The sequence below is a fragment of the Haliaeetus leucocephalus genome, unplaced genomic scaffold (genome assembly GCF_000737465.1).
Source record: "Haliaeetus leucocephalus isolate CR32 unplaced genomic scaffold, Haliaeetus_leucocephalus-4.0 Scaffold656, whole genome shotgun sequence".
Taxonomy (NCBI): Eukaryota; Metazoa; Chordata; class Aves; order Accipitriformes; family Accipitridae; genus Haliaeetus; species Haliaeetus leucocephalus.
This window is the reverse complement of record NW_010973092.1, coordinates 12,944,791-12,958,556: the sequence shown is the minus strand read 5'-3', so window position 1 is coordinate 12,958,556 and position 13,766 is coordinate 12,944,791.

Sequence of the window (13,766 nt, the reverse complement as noted above, 5' to 3'; positions counted from 1 at the left end):
GCAATCCCAGCCATTCCAGTCTGATGGCAGGAGGAACTGTAATAGCACTGGTAGAGCCATGTTACTTGGGCCAGAGCCCTGGGTACAGCTCTTTTTATTTATAGCACATTAATGATGAACACAAGCTATTCTAACATCATTTGTACACAATTTTATTTAGTAGAAAAAAAATGATGTTTTAGTTCTGAGTAAGCCTGAAAAAACTACAGTTCTGTCTCTTTTCTTGAGAGAAAATAACTTCTTAGGTTTTGCCAAACTGTGGTCCTTTGTGTGTGGAGGTGATGACACAAGAAAGCTATGTGGAACTGGGATTCCACCAAGCAGAAAGTTCCCCGAATATGAAGTATTTAGTAACCTGTGGTTGATCAGTGAGAGAGTCAACAGATACCTTGAAAAAGCATCTCTTGTAGACAGGCAAGCACTGCATGTTTGCTGCGAATGAACAGAGCAAATGAATCATACTGTCAGACCAAAGTGGCATCTGCTTCATAAAACTTCAGTGCAAAATGCTAGCTAACAGCAGTAGAGGAGAGGTTCTGGGAAAGAGGAAGGGTTATTAATGAACTTAAGCAATGTGACTGCAAAATCTTGTTGAAAGTATGAAGAAAGCCGTCATTCAAAACCATGGCTGCATCTAGCTATATATGTCTGTTTAGAAGATACCTAGCTGTGTGCCCTGCGCCTGCTGGAAAGGATGGCAATTGATGCTAGGTATGTGAATGCTTCCAGTAATGATTGTTGCTGGCAAATATGCTCAGTGGACACCATCTCCTATCATTATCCTCCTTGCACACCGTTCCCATCGGTTCACACTCATGTAGCCAACACTGCCAGTTCCTTCTCCACCATCAGGTGTTGATCAGAGTTTTAATTTCCATCTCTACCTTCCCTTAGTGCTTCTGTCCAGCTGTGCCAAGCACTGCCATGGATACTGGGACTTTGCATTTTTAAAACTTCATATCTGCTGCTTTGATGAAACTTGTTTCCCTTGCTCAGTGATATTTCTGGACATTTGTAGTTAGTAAGGAGTTTATGTTGAGGAAATGAAACAAAGAGGCAATGAGGCTGCATAGAAAGATGTAACAATTCACATGTGTTGACACGATCCCTGCTAGAACTATTTCATTGGGGTCCAATATGAAGTAGTCTTTCTAGGTTGAAGTCACAAAGATAGATAAAATCCCACTTATCACCCCAAGCCTTTATCTGGGCCATTTCTTGGCCATGACAAGAAGTGTGCTCCTCTCCTGTATGATACACAAAAACCCAATAGGTTTCAGCTTCATGATCCTCCTCGTGCAAAAGTGTGTAAAACTTTCTGAGTATAGAGTCTGTGCTTACTAAGCCATGACTGTACAAAGGCTTTAAGGGGGCAGATCTGCACAAGTATCACTGGGGCTGTGGCAGACCAGCTCAAGACCTGCCACTAGGGAAGCATCATGCATTAGTTACTCTTTCCAAGTGGTGTCACCAGCCTTCACTGAAATAGCAATTTCAGACTACCCCATAAACAGCAGAAGAAGAAAAGACAGAGCCAGCAATCCTTGTATGAACCTAAGATGAGGGTGTGGGTTAATAAAGAGATGGAAAATGTAGATCACTTTTTAGCCCAATGCCCAAAATACTCAGACAACTATTTTCTCAAGTGACTAGGAATAGTATAAAGACTTTCCAATAAAATAGGATGAGGAAAAATAGTCTGCAGGAGATGGTGAAGAATAAGGGAACTATTAGGGAGAATGTTACAGCATGTAGTAACCGCTCCTAATCAGAAATAGGTCACCGTAGAGATGGTATAAAAGCAGAACCCCACAATGTGTTAGGGCTCTGCCAAGCCACCCTAACTGTATCCAAGCAGAAAGCCAGTTTCTGCCATTTTAAGTTCATTGCAATTTCTGTCACTAAAATCGAAGCTGCTTTTTGTTGGTTTTGAAAAGGAGTGTGAGTCTGTATGCCTGTGTATACATGTGAGGAAATTAAAAAATGACAATATGTTTGCTCCTTTTGAGGCTGACACAAGCTAAGCAAGATAAAAATAAGCAAGTGAAATGAGCCCAAGAAGAAGGAGTGCAGAGGTATTGCTTATCACCACCTCCAATTCCTGCAATTTTGCCTTAAAGTAAAATGCAGCTTTTGAGGTAAAAAGATGAAGAACAGAACCAAATCAACTGGAATAAGCAGAAATAGCTTTTCTACTGTTTCCTTGGGGGGTGATTCAAGAGCTCCAAGTGGGTTTTAGATCTTGTGAGATTATCATTCATCTTTGGCCTTCCCTCACTCCACCCTGTCAGTTTTGTTGAACTGCACTGCATGGAAAGTATTTTTCTTCTTTGGCATGGGACCAGCAGGCGAGAGACATTTCAGCAGCTCTGTCCTGTGGGGATAGCAACTGCTGGATTTTACTAATCCATCTGAGATTATTGCTCTAGTTCAGATAATGGAAACTACTTTTTTCCTACTATAGGTCCGTCCCTTTCCTACAGAACTAGCTACCAATTCTGAACTAGTTCTCTATTTTCAAGAAAAGAGAAGAGAGTACCCGACTCATGGGGAGCTATTTAACCAGATGAGGACTTTCTCTGGGGCTTGTAATGCTTCCTAGGGAAATGGACCATTGCTTCTTTCTGACAGAGGAATTAATCACTGAGCATTATTAGCAAGTGAGAAAACACACACACACACTTTCAGATGTCATCTTCATAGCTTTGTGCATTTATCAAGAGACTAATGAGGAAATAGTATAGAACTCTGATTCCCTCATACCACTTAATTTGCATGAGAAAGATATCTAACCTGGTGGAAATTACTCCCAGGGAATGCCCCAGCACAGTATAGCTTTCTGCTCATCATGGTAATGCCAGAAAAACTTCCCTGCAGCATTTTTTGCTACCCCAGGGGGTTTCAGTGCAGAGGCTGAGGCCATGTTTTGCCTGTTCTTGGCCAGCTTTGTGCTAACTAGAACAGCTTTAAGGCTGCTCTGTCTTACACAGGGAGCCACATGAAGAAACATCCTTGCACCTATCTCTTTTTTGGGTGAAGCAGAGCAACAAGGACACGGAGAATCACAGTCATGCTTTTATTTCTGCCTTTCTGGAGAAGAATGGAAAGGAAGCTGAGACAAGCTACCTCTGAAAACTTTGTGGGGCAATGCCAACACATAAACTGTCATTAAGTGAGAGAACTAGTTCTGCATTATTGAAGCCTGAGGTTTTAATTGTATCCAAGGGAATTTTATATTTATTCCCTCTGAAATTCAGACAGGTGGAGCACTGTAGGATTCCTTGACATTCCCAGTGGCAGCACTGAAGATAACTCAAATTGTAACACTCCACCCCACTCCTGGGACTTCAAAAAATACAGCAATAGATATACAGACAAAACAGATGGCTATGAGATTTTGGCAGAAATTGAACACAGCATCTCTGGGGAGCGTGAAGAAACAAGGCATTCATTCCACTATGCCAAGTCATGGATCCCTCACAGTTTGACCAAAGAGAGGTTTCCTTTGAAGAGCAAACTGTCATGGAGCAAGTAGCATAATTTTGGGTACTCTTTTGCCTTCCTTCTGCTGGCTAGTCCTTCTGATCCCTCTGTTCTTGGACATCACTTCTCTTTTAGAAAGTGTGCTTCTGGCAGCAACTCCTATCACACCCCAAGAGTCCCTCCTAATGTGGGCTCTGCAGGAAAGCAGTGTAGTGTGGAGGCATGGTACGGCTCTGCTGAAGTTGTAGCTCTTTTGCATATTGAGAAACAAGGCCAAGTTTCTCTCCAGAACATATTTAGCCAAACATTTCCACCTATAGAGCTAAAGCCCTGTGATATAAAGTGCTGAGGATGGGCTTGAAGGATCTTGAGCTTGGTGAAGAAACTTTTCCTTTCTTCTGACCTCAGTCAGGGAAATACACTCAGGATTTATACCCTACTCCCTTTTAACCAATGGAGACAATTTTTTCCAGAGGTTCACATGTTATTCTGGCCTTCTAAGAAGAAACAGGTGCAAAAGCTTTAAAAACTTCTTCAGCCAAGAAGAGTTTTTGAGTATTGGCTAAAGATGCCGTGCCTGTCGTAAAAATGGTACATAGGTGTCATAGTCAAAAGGAAGGACCTATCTCTTCAGAGGAAGAACAGGTCTACAAGAATTTGTTCTTCAGCTTAAGTGATCGGTAGTCCAGGGCAAGTCCAGTGAAAACACAGTAGCAAGATACCTCCTCTGGAGAGGGGATGAAGGTACAAACTCCAGTGTGGAAGTGTTCCTGGCTCTTCAATAACATGATGGCCTTTGCTGCTTGATGGCGTGGCCCAAAACGTATGAACAGAGTACTGTGATTTCTCCCTTTCTGCACCCAACATGGCTGCATTCACTGACAAGCTTATCTTTCCTCTTGTGAGAATTATTTAACATCCTAACCCAACTCCCAGCCTTCCAACAGGTCATTTTGAAGATTTGGGGGAAAAAATGGCTAGTGAGTTGATGTTTTCAAAACAAATGATCCAAATTTCACCCCAGCTGACTGGTTCTCTTCTAGTGTTTATTACATTTCAGAAATATATATAAAAATATATAAAGCACAAATTGTTAATAGTTTGGCTCATGAAGCTCTGGGATGGGGAGCAGTCTGTGGAGCTTGAGGGGCTTCTTTGTACTTTGCCAGTTGCAACCATTTGATATGGAACAGTCTTTGCTGTTAGTAAGGAAGTTAATTGCTGGGACATGAAACTGAGGTAGCATGTCTTATTGCAGCTCTCCTCTGAGATTACTGAGAAACAACTGAACGGAAGAGAGTCTTAATAGCAATCCAGTATGGACCATTTCCCCAGATCTTCAATTTCTTGCTGAAGATTTGTATTTTTAATTCTTTTAATGAAGGTTTTCCCCAAGGTCAAGAAATTCCTAATTGACACTGGCAAGCAGGATTATACTTTAAACAGTGCTTCCAGCTATGTGCTGGCAGAGAGGCTTTTGGGGCAGAAGTTCTGGGGGATCTCACTCATTGCAACCCCTTGCAGCGGTTTGAGGCCTGGTGGTGTAGAGAGGGGCAACAAGCTCAAAACTGCCCTTTTAAAGTAAACAAAGTCATCAGTTACAGTCCCCAATTTCATCTTCTGATTGAACTTGTTTGAGGAAGGAAATCATATTTTTAGGCTTATTAAGTTGAATTTTCTGCCAGCAGCACTATTTGACTGGATTGCACACATATGGAAATGAGTTCTTATCTGTCCCAACACACTCCTGATGGAGTTAGCTCTGAAGAACCTAATGGAGGCAGCGCTGGTGTCTGGACAATTTTCTTCATAGCTGCTTAAAGTTCTATTTGTTAAATGCGTGTGGTATGTCTAGAGAAGATGGGTGCAATACTGGTCCCAACAAACACATACTAGCACTAGCCTAGGTCCACAGGAGGATAATTTTCTTGATGTATCAATGTATGAAGTCCCACCTGCCTTCATTCCCACCTCACTGCCATTCCAAGGAGGAAGGAGGTTATGGCAGGGAAAGGCAGTATTTCATACAAATTAGAGACATCCTTTTTCTGCATAGGTCCTGAAGCCTCTTCTCCCAACTGTAAGCGTGTGGTAGTGAAAAGAGACTCCTAGAAAAGCACCTAATCTCCAATACACTCCTGTTCCTGCTCCAACAGCCACTGCTACCTGAGATGCTTCCCCCAGCCCAGGACTGCATACCTCAGGGAGAGAATGAAGCATTTTGTATAGAAGCTCAGGCTCTGATTTAAGCGGCTGGAGCTAATGAAGGAGTTCCTGCTTCCCAGACATGCACAGACCACTATTATTTATGCATCAGCCCTCCTTGCATGGCTTTAGCCTCTGGCCCTGGTGGGTACAACCATCTGGGGCTGCTGAAGCCGTCTGCAGCAAGGCCGTGGGGGTACTGGTGGCTATACCTGCCCTGCACTAGCGCAGAAGCCATTTCTATGGGGTGAAGCTTCATGACCGCTTCACAGCTTTAGTGACATCAGCATTTCTCTTGTTTTTCTTCTAAAATGAATGTGACCCAAGAAATAGATGACTGTTTGAAGCCTTTTCTGAGCATTTAATTTATCCAGACTTCTATGCCACAGGCTATTTTTTTTTAATAAACAGAGTCTGTCTGCCAGGAAACCTGACTAATATACGGGGGTTTTAAGAGCAGGAATACAGCACAGAGCATCAGCAGGCAGTGGGATAAATTTTAGTAAGTGTGAGTATGTGCAAGGAGCTCACAACTTAAGTTTTACCCACTGAGGACTAAACTATGTAGAACGTGATATGGGGTGAAACTACATTGGTAGGAACACAGAAACTTATTGACTGGAAAGCAGACATTTGGGGAAATACTGACCTCAAGCAGCTGTCTTCAGGGATGTTCAGAGCTTTAAAGAAGTCAATTCCTTACTACCTTGGTAGCAGTGTGTGTTCTTATCCAGAGAGATAAATGCTGTCCAGAAAGAAGCACTCTCCAGAATATCATACTATCCATTCACTGCCTGTGAGATACTAACTTTCATAAAAGGGCAGTCTGTGAGCGTTCCCTTGCACATTTTGAATGTTTTTTAGACTTTCTAGTTACTCTGAGCAAGTGGCAATTGGTTATGTCAGTTTAAAAGTCTAAAAATACCAGCTTCCTTCCTCTTCTGATTGCATTAGTGATGGTCTGAGCTGTACCAGCTGGCTTCAGGGCAGGCTGAGATCAGATCTGACAGGGTCTGAAGTTCTGGTATGGCTCAGTATGGTACTAAGCATGATTCACAGCACCAAGATCAGAGCTTCCATCAGGACTTTCATCCTCACTGAGACTAGGGAAGAGCTGAAACCGTGGGTTTCCCATTCTGGAATAGTTACATAGCAAGGCTGAGGGCTGAGCCAGCTCAGCAAGAGTGTGCCTATCTAGGGCTTTAATTAATACAGTATCGAAGACAATTTTTCATTGTGTTTTGGTTGCACACACTAATTAAGTAAATAGAAATTCTGTAATTTGCTGTAGGGATTTTTCTTGTGCTTGCTTTAGTGATGGTACATTCAGAGCAATCTTCCTGAGGAGATCCTGTGAGCTCACATACTGCCATCTGGGGAATCCTGGCATCGTACTTTCTTCAGTGATCACTGCAAATACTCTCTGGGATAGAGCTTGCCCCCCGATTTTCTTTTTCAACCCACCAGGAGATAAGCTAAATTTGATCATCAATACAATGCAGTTCTGAGGAGAACTGTTATCCTAAAAAGAAGAACAGCTGGAAATTTTATGCCATTCAGTAGGGACTTTGCTCTATTGATTTTATGTGGAAGGTACTTTGAGGAGTTAAATGCTTTAAATGGCTGAGTGATGGTGACTAGCTTCCATGTTTCTCTCTACAGGCTGTGCTAGAAGAAAGGTCCTCTGAAAGACAACTTGGAGAGCCTGAGCTGACCTCTTGGTCTCCGTTTCTTACACCCATCATTTCTGTTGGCTTATCCATTGCTGAGGGAGAGCAGCCCTGGGGGTGCCGTGGGTGAAAAAGCTACCTCAGAGCTCCCACTGAACCCAAAGTGCTCCTCAGCCCCTGCAACTCCTGCAGCGACTGGGGACACCAGCTCTGCCCTCCCTCGCTGAGTGCAGAACCACTCACAATTTCAGGGATCGTTTTTCTAACAAGCCTTGGAAAGATAGCAATGTAGGAAGCAGGCACTTCAGAAGTGAACAGTATTACTGGCAATTACAATAAGCAACCAATCTCAAATTTTCACAACCCAAGAGCAAAAGAGTGGGAATTACATCTCAAAAAGGCTTAGTCATGCAGAAATGGCACACAGATTGGCATAATGAAAAAAGGAGATTTGAGAAAGCTGCATATATTCAAGATAGTAAAAAATGTCACATATCTAATTCAGCACAATTGAACAATCATTGGTTTACTGTCTTCTAGAGCAAAATAAATGTCAAAGCAAAAGCAAGCTGATCTGCTGCAACAAAGAACACCTCCCAGTCAAAACATTCAATTGCACAATATTACTTTTAACTTAGCAGTATATTGCTTCTTCTAAATGATATGAAGTGTAAATTAAAGTTGTAGACTAAAGGAACTGTGTGTTGACTGGGTGGACATGCAGTGTTTCAATTACATCTTTGTTAATCATAGTTAGAGGTGTTACCTAAATAATTTGGCATTATCTCCTCCTTAACTAAATGGCTGGCAAATGCATTTATCAGCAGGAAATTGAAGCAAAACAAGTGCAAGATGCCTGAATAATTGCCACTAAACTTTCTAGGGGGACTAGCCCCCCCCCTCCCCCCCAATAGGCTTCTCTCTCCTCTTTTCTATTAAAATTCATTGAAAAGCGGTACAAGTGGGAAAGAATTTCAGGAGCTGAAAATGCCTTTAGAATGAGCTAAGCAATTTCTGTTTGATGTAATTTCTTACAAATCCAAATATTCAGAGAGACCACCACAAAGTAAAGCCATGGAGATATTGTGTTGGTTGATGTCAGGCCAGACCCACCACAAGTAACAGCTGAGAGGACTCAAACAGAGCATGAAAACAGCAGTGTTTCAGGTCGCCATTTGATGGCAAGATTATTATTGCTTATGGATGCCTACAAGAATAATTCTTGATGCATACTTATCCAGGCTGTGCAGATTTGAGGAACACTGCCAGGCCATCTTCTGAGGTACAGTAAAGGAACTAATATGCTGGAAAGGCTGAAGGATAGTAGGGACGAGGCAGAAATCTAGGTTGAATGTAGTCACTGCTTATAATTATATCAGTTGGATTGGCAATATGGGCACCTGGCAGGAGGATATACCCAGTTCTGCAAATACATACGTGGCACCATTTAATGCACACATCTGCTTCCTTTCTTAGTCTGTAGATAGTGATACCACTTTGCTAATTGCCTTGAAAAAACTATCTTAGTAGGAACTATGAGACTGATGATCCAGCTGCTAGGCAGAGCCCTTTGAGAGTAGCTGTTCCAGGTACAATGAAAAGACATTGCAGACTCATCAGGGAATTTCTTCCCTTGCTCTAAGGGGTTATGCCTTGTCCAGTCAAGGCAATTCTGTAGCTACTTTTGTCTGATGAACATTAAATCAGCCATCTTATGTTTATGCATTACACTGCAATCCTTAATTACTTGATTGCATACTATGTTGATGGAGGAGCTGTCTCAGCCACTGCCCAGGCTGAACTTTGTGGGGTAAATCAGCTGCATAGCAAAACACTGTTCTGTGCAAGACTGCTGCCTTGTTGGAGGCTCAGAAAGTCATAGACTGAGTCAGTCAGTGATCCGCCTGAACAGACAGAAGGGATAGCTGCTGAGCAAGTCACCTGAAATCAAAGTCTCCAGAGGTGGCTGCTAATTGTGTCACTAATTCTGTGGTAGCTGTGATATTCTAAAATACAGCACCAGGACGTGTTTTGTAGCAGTACTGGCAAAGTACAAAGGCAGTGAATGCTGATTAGTGTTATGCCGTGAAAAAATGAAGTGTTATTGATACAGTGGTGAGTATGGGAGAAAATTGTGCTGAAGGCATCCCCAAAATGTGCATCCTGATCAGCACACAACTTTTGGTTTTGTTTTTTTTTGTCTGAGCAATAGGAATTGTGCCAAATTCAGCTGGAAGGCTGTTATGCAAATAAACACCAGTGACGTGAAACTCCCAGATTAGTATCACTAGTGACGTTAAAAAGAAGTTATTAAAAGCTACATATTATATTTATTGAATCATACCACAGAGAGGAAAAAAGTCCCTTAGATTTTGATTTAGTGTTGTCCCTCCCATGTGAATAGCTGGGGAAAGGCCACCCTATTTGGTATTTTTATTATAAAGCCATACGGAACAGGTATTTAATTTCATTGCCATCTTCAAGGAACCGAACCAGTAGGGTAATCTGGGCCTAAACTTGTCCAGTTGCTTCCTCTGCCCCACAAAGATAGGGAAACTAAGGCAGTGAAGTGGCCAGCTAGGAGGCTGAACATTTTCTGCTAAGTCTGGAGGCAGGAGGAGGTGGGAATCTGCAACGTGCCTGACAGAGAAAGGAGGTATGGGATGTATATTGCAGTTTCCCAGGAGTCTTGTTACTAGTAAGTAATTCTGTCCGTGCAAAGGACCCTGTAGTCATAAAAGCATAAGTGGAAATCCACATGCTGGTGTGATGGAATGGGGTTGTCCCATGCCTCTAAGCCCAGCTGTGCTGACCCTGATAAGCACAGGGCTTGGTCTGGTCCTTCTGGTTCTCCAACCTTCTATGCCCTGGCTCCATTCTGCAATATGTCCTCCATCTTGCTGAGTCTAGTAAGAAATAAGAGTTCTTTGATTTTCAAATACAGTAGAAGTATTTTGGTATGTCAGCTCTCCTATGACTAAAGATCTTGGTCCTTTTTTTAATTTTTAAGCATTCACAAGGGTCTGCAAATCTGGCTTTCAAGAGCACATTGTGTGTTTGATTTCATTTTTATCATGATTTCCCCTAAAAAAACCACTACAGTTATAACAAGACCCCACTAACTTTATGAAATAAAAGGAAAGACGATCCCTTCAATTTGCAGATACTAGCAAAATCAAGACAACACAGACTTGGAAAAGCCAGTTTAAAACCAGAAATAGGGAAGACAGGAAAAGCAAGAGGTAGTATAGTCAGAGCAATTTATCTTTGAATTTTGCTTTTTTTTAATGGAGAAAGAGAAAAGACTTGTATTATGTTAATCTTGCCAAATGCTGATAAGAATTAAAACAGTTGCAGAAACGGTTATACTGGTAAAAGCAAACCCCTTTGGAGGACCTAATAAGTTAATTTTCTTGGCAGAATTAGGAAATAATCAGCTGAAGAGAATCAGTGGAGACAGACAATCACAACAGAGAAGGGGGAAAAAATCTGTTCAGTGACAGGGCTGGCTCACAACTTAGGGATTAATCAAAAGGGACAACTAGTGTAGTTGCCTGGGTCTCAGTTTAACAAGGTACTTTAGTATGTGCTTAAATTTAGGTGTGTAAACTGACTCAATAATTTAGTAGATGACCTCAGCAGAGCCTTTCTAAGTTATTCTATGATTACTCTCAGCAGTATTAACTTGTTGATGTTTAAGGACACATCTATGTCAACTATGTAACTAAATTTGGATTCTAGAGTCTACAGCAGCAGACAATCGTTTACTTTCAGTGTTTATGAAAAGGAAATAGTTAGGCCCTGAAGAGTTAATGCATCTATTTTGCTTCTTACTTGTACTGAAAACTAGATCAGCAGTAAGGTTATTACATTCCCTAAATCATCCCAGACAGACAGCAACAACCTTTTGCAAGAATTTTTCTAGCTGGCTGCTTGAGGACAAATTAACTCCTACTTCAATTCTGATACCTTTGAGGATGTTTTCTCCACAATGACTTTGATGTTTAGTGGACCAAGTAGAGTGGAATCAGGAGAAAAAAAATAAAAAGCATCTATTTGACCTGCACTGCTTGATGCTGCTGTGATAAAAATGTAGTTTATTTTTAACAGATATTTTGGGAAGATCCAACCATTCTAACTTAAGTCAAAAGTACAAAGTTATCTCAGCTTCCCTGTAGCAAGTGGCAAATGGCAAGAGACAGGATATTCAGCCTATCCCAAAATAGATCCATAATGTAGAATAAATTTCTCTTCCCCTCCACTGGCCCGATGACTGTCTACTTTCTCACTAAGTAACATCAGAGGATATGGACTTGACTTTCTGACAAGGAACGGCCTTTTTGTTTTGCTCTGTTGTTGTCATCATTTTGTGGTTAAAATCCCACAATATTTAAGATTGTTTCCTTTTATTTTATTAAGGTTTAGCTGACAAGTTGCAATTTTCTTTGATGTTGCTCCAGGTCATTGCTTCTGAGGAGTAATGGTTTGAGTGCAGAGTATCTTTGAGATATTCTACAGAAACCCATTTTCTGTAGCAACATAATTTTCAGCAGCATATAACCATGAGGGAGACATGCTGGCTTTCCTTGTGAAGCAAAGCTGCCACTGGATTCTACACTTCTGCTAAGAAATCATGGCAGGGGGTTGCTCCAGTGCTGCCCACTCAATAGACATGATATCTAAGAGAGACTTTAATGGGAGTTAGATAAGGCATTGAAAGATTTGCTTCTTTGCCTGTCTCTGGGTTTGATGGCTGTCTGGAAGAGAAAACTCCACTTTCATAATTCATACACCTCTTAAGCACAAGAATTTTTTTTTTCCTTAATCTTTGAAAACTGGGGGGACAGCGGATTTTGTTGCCTGGTTTTCTGTTTTGAGGGTTTTGATTTAGAAATATCTTGCATTTTTTGAAGAGTTTCTGGATGAGGAGGTTGAAATGAGTTATAATGAATATTTACAAGAGCTTGATACAGTAGTTGGCTTGTTGCTTCTTGTCCCCTTCTGTCCCTCACAAAGACTACAGGCCTTATGGCTCTGCAGTGTTTTCAGATCTTTACAGCCCTCACCCTGTCCCTGACTAGTTTATCAGGATTTAAAGATTTTGCATTTCCAAAGGCAGGGTGCAAACTTCCTTTCCATCTAATACTGAAAGGGTTCACAATTCCCACAAGAGGACACAGCAAACCTGTTCTGCTGTTATTTATGGAGAAAAGCTGTTTGAATAGTCAGGACATGCCTGCTTCCTTTGTGAACATATTCACAAATCCTAAGACCTATTAAAATACAAGCATAAATATAGAAATACCTGCACCAGGCCGTCCTTATTCGTGGCATGCCACTTGTCATTTTTGACTTTGAAAGCTTTAGTCGGCAGTTCAGTGAGCAGCATTTATCCTGTATGACTCCATAATAATGAACAGCCGGTAGTGAAAAACCCAACAGTAGAAATTTGTCCTCCAAAACAACTCAGTTAAAACCAAAAACATTCTCCTTTTACTTGAAACACCTCAAAATGGGATGAAATAAAAGGATAAATTGAAAAATATAGGTTTTGGTATAAACCATAGACTATACTGTAATAAAATAATTCCAAATAATACTTGATCAAAGGCTTAAAAAGGCTTTACCTCACTTCTTGTGCTGACCATATTTTTCTTATCTTGAATAATAAAAAAAAATTTCCTTTCCAGTTTTAAAGAGATTTTCAGTAGTAATTAGAGTGTTATGGAGACAGGTAATGTGGACAGGGGGAGTTTTACAATTAAGTGCCTTTGAAATCCCAGTAGTTATTGATCTTCTGGTATATTTCAAATTCTCATTTCTTTTTTCTAATTAGTTTTATTGAAGTGTTTGTATGTGGTGGAACAATGCTGAAGTGTGTGAGCTGTGACTACTGCAGGAGAATGCATACTTGTTAAGCTTGCAAGCTCTGAGTACACTTCTAGGCATATTTTAATATGATGAAGGCATCTCTTGGTCTTACATGCTAAAGTCTACATTTGGGAGTGATTTGACTTGACCAAACTTTTTTAAACAAGTGTAGCAGATCGGAATCTACATACTTTAAGCATGTATTTCTTAACAAAGTGTGATTCCACACTTTTTCAGAGTATCTCCTCCATATGGTCTATCAGCCCATAATTCTCCCAAAAGAGGAACAGCTTATTGTTAATTTGTGTCTATTTCCTCACAGGAAACCTTTTAGGATTTTACTGCGGAAGGAGCCATATGATCGATGGAGTAAAGTGTCAGGAGCTGTTAGACAAAATAACACTGGCTGTAAATAGCAGCTTTACTGCAAAATCTTGGACACCTTTCACATACCAGACTCTGGAGGCCCAAACTGTAGAATTTTCCTCGGATCTCAGGGGATGACAAGGTAAGGCAGCATGTGCACAGCTCGAGGTG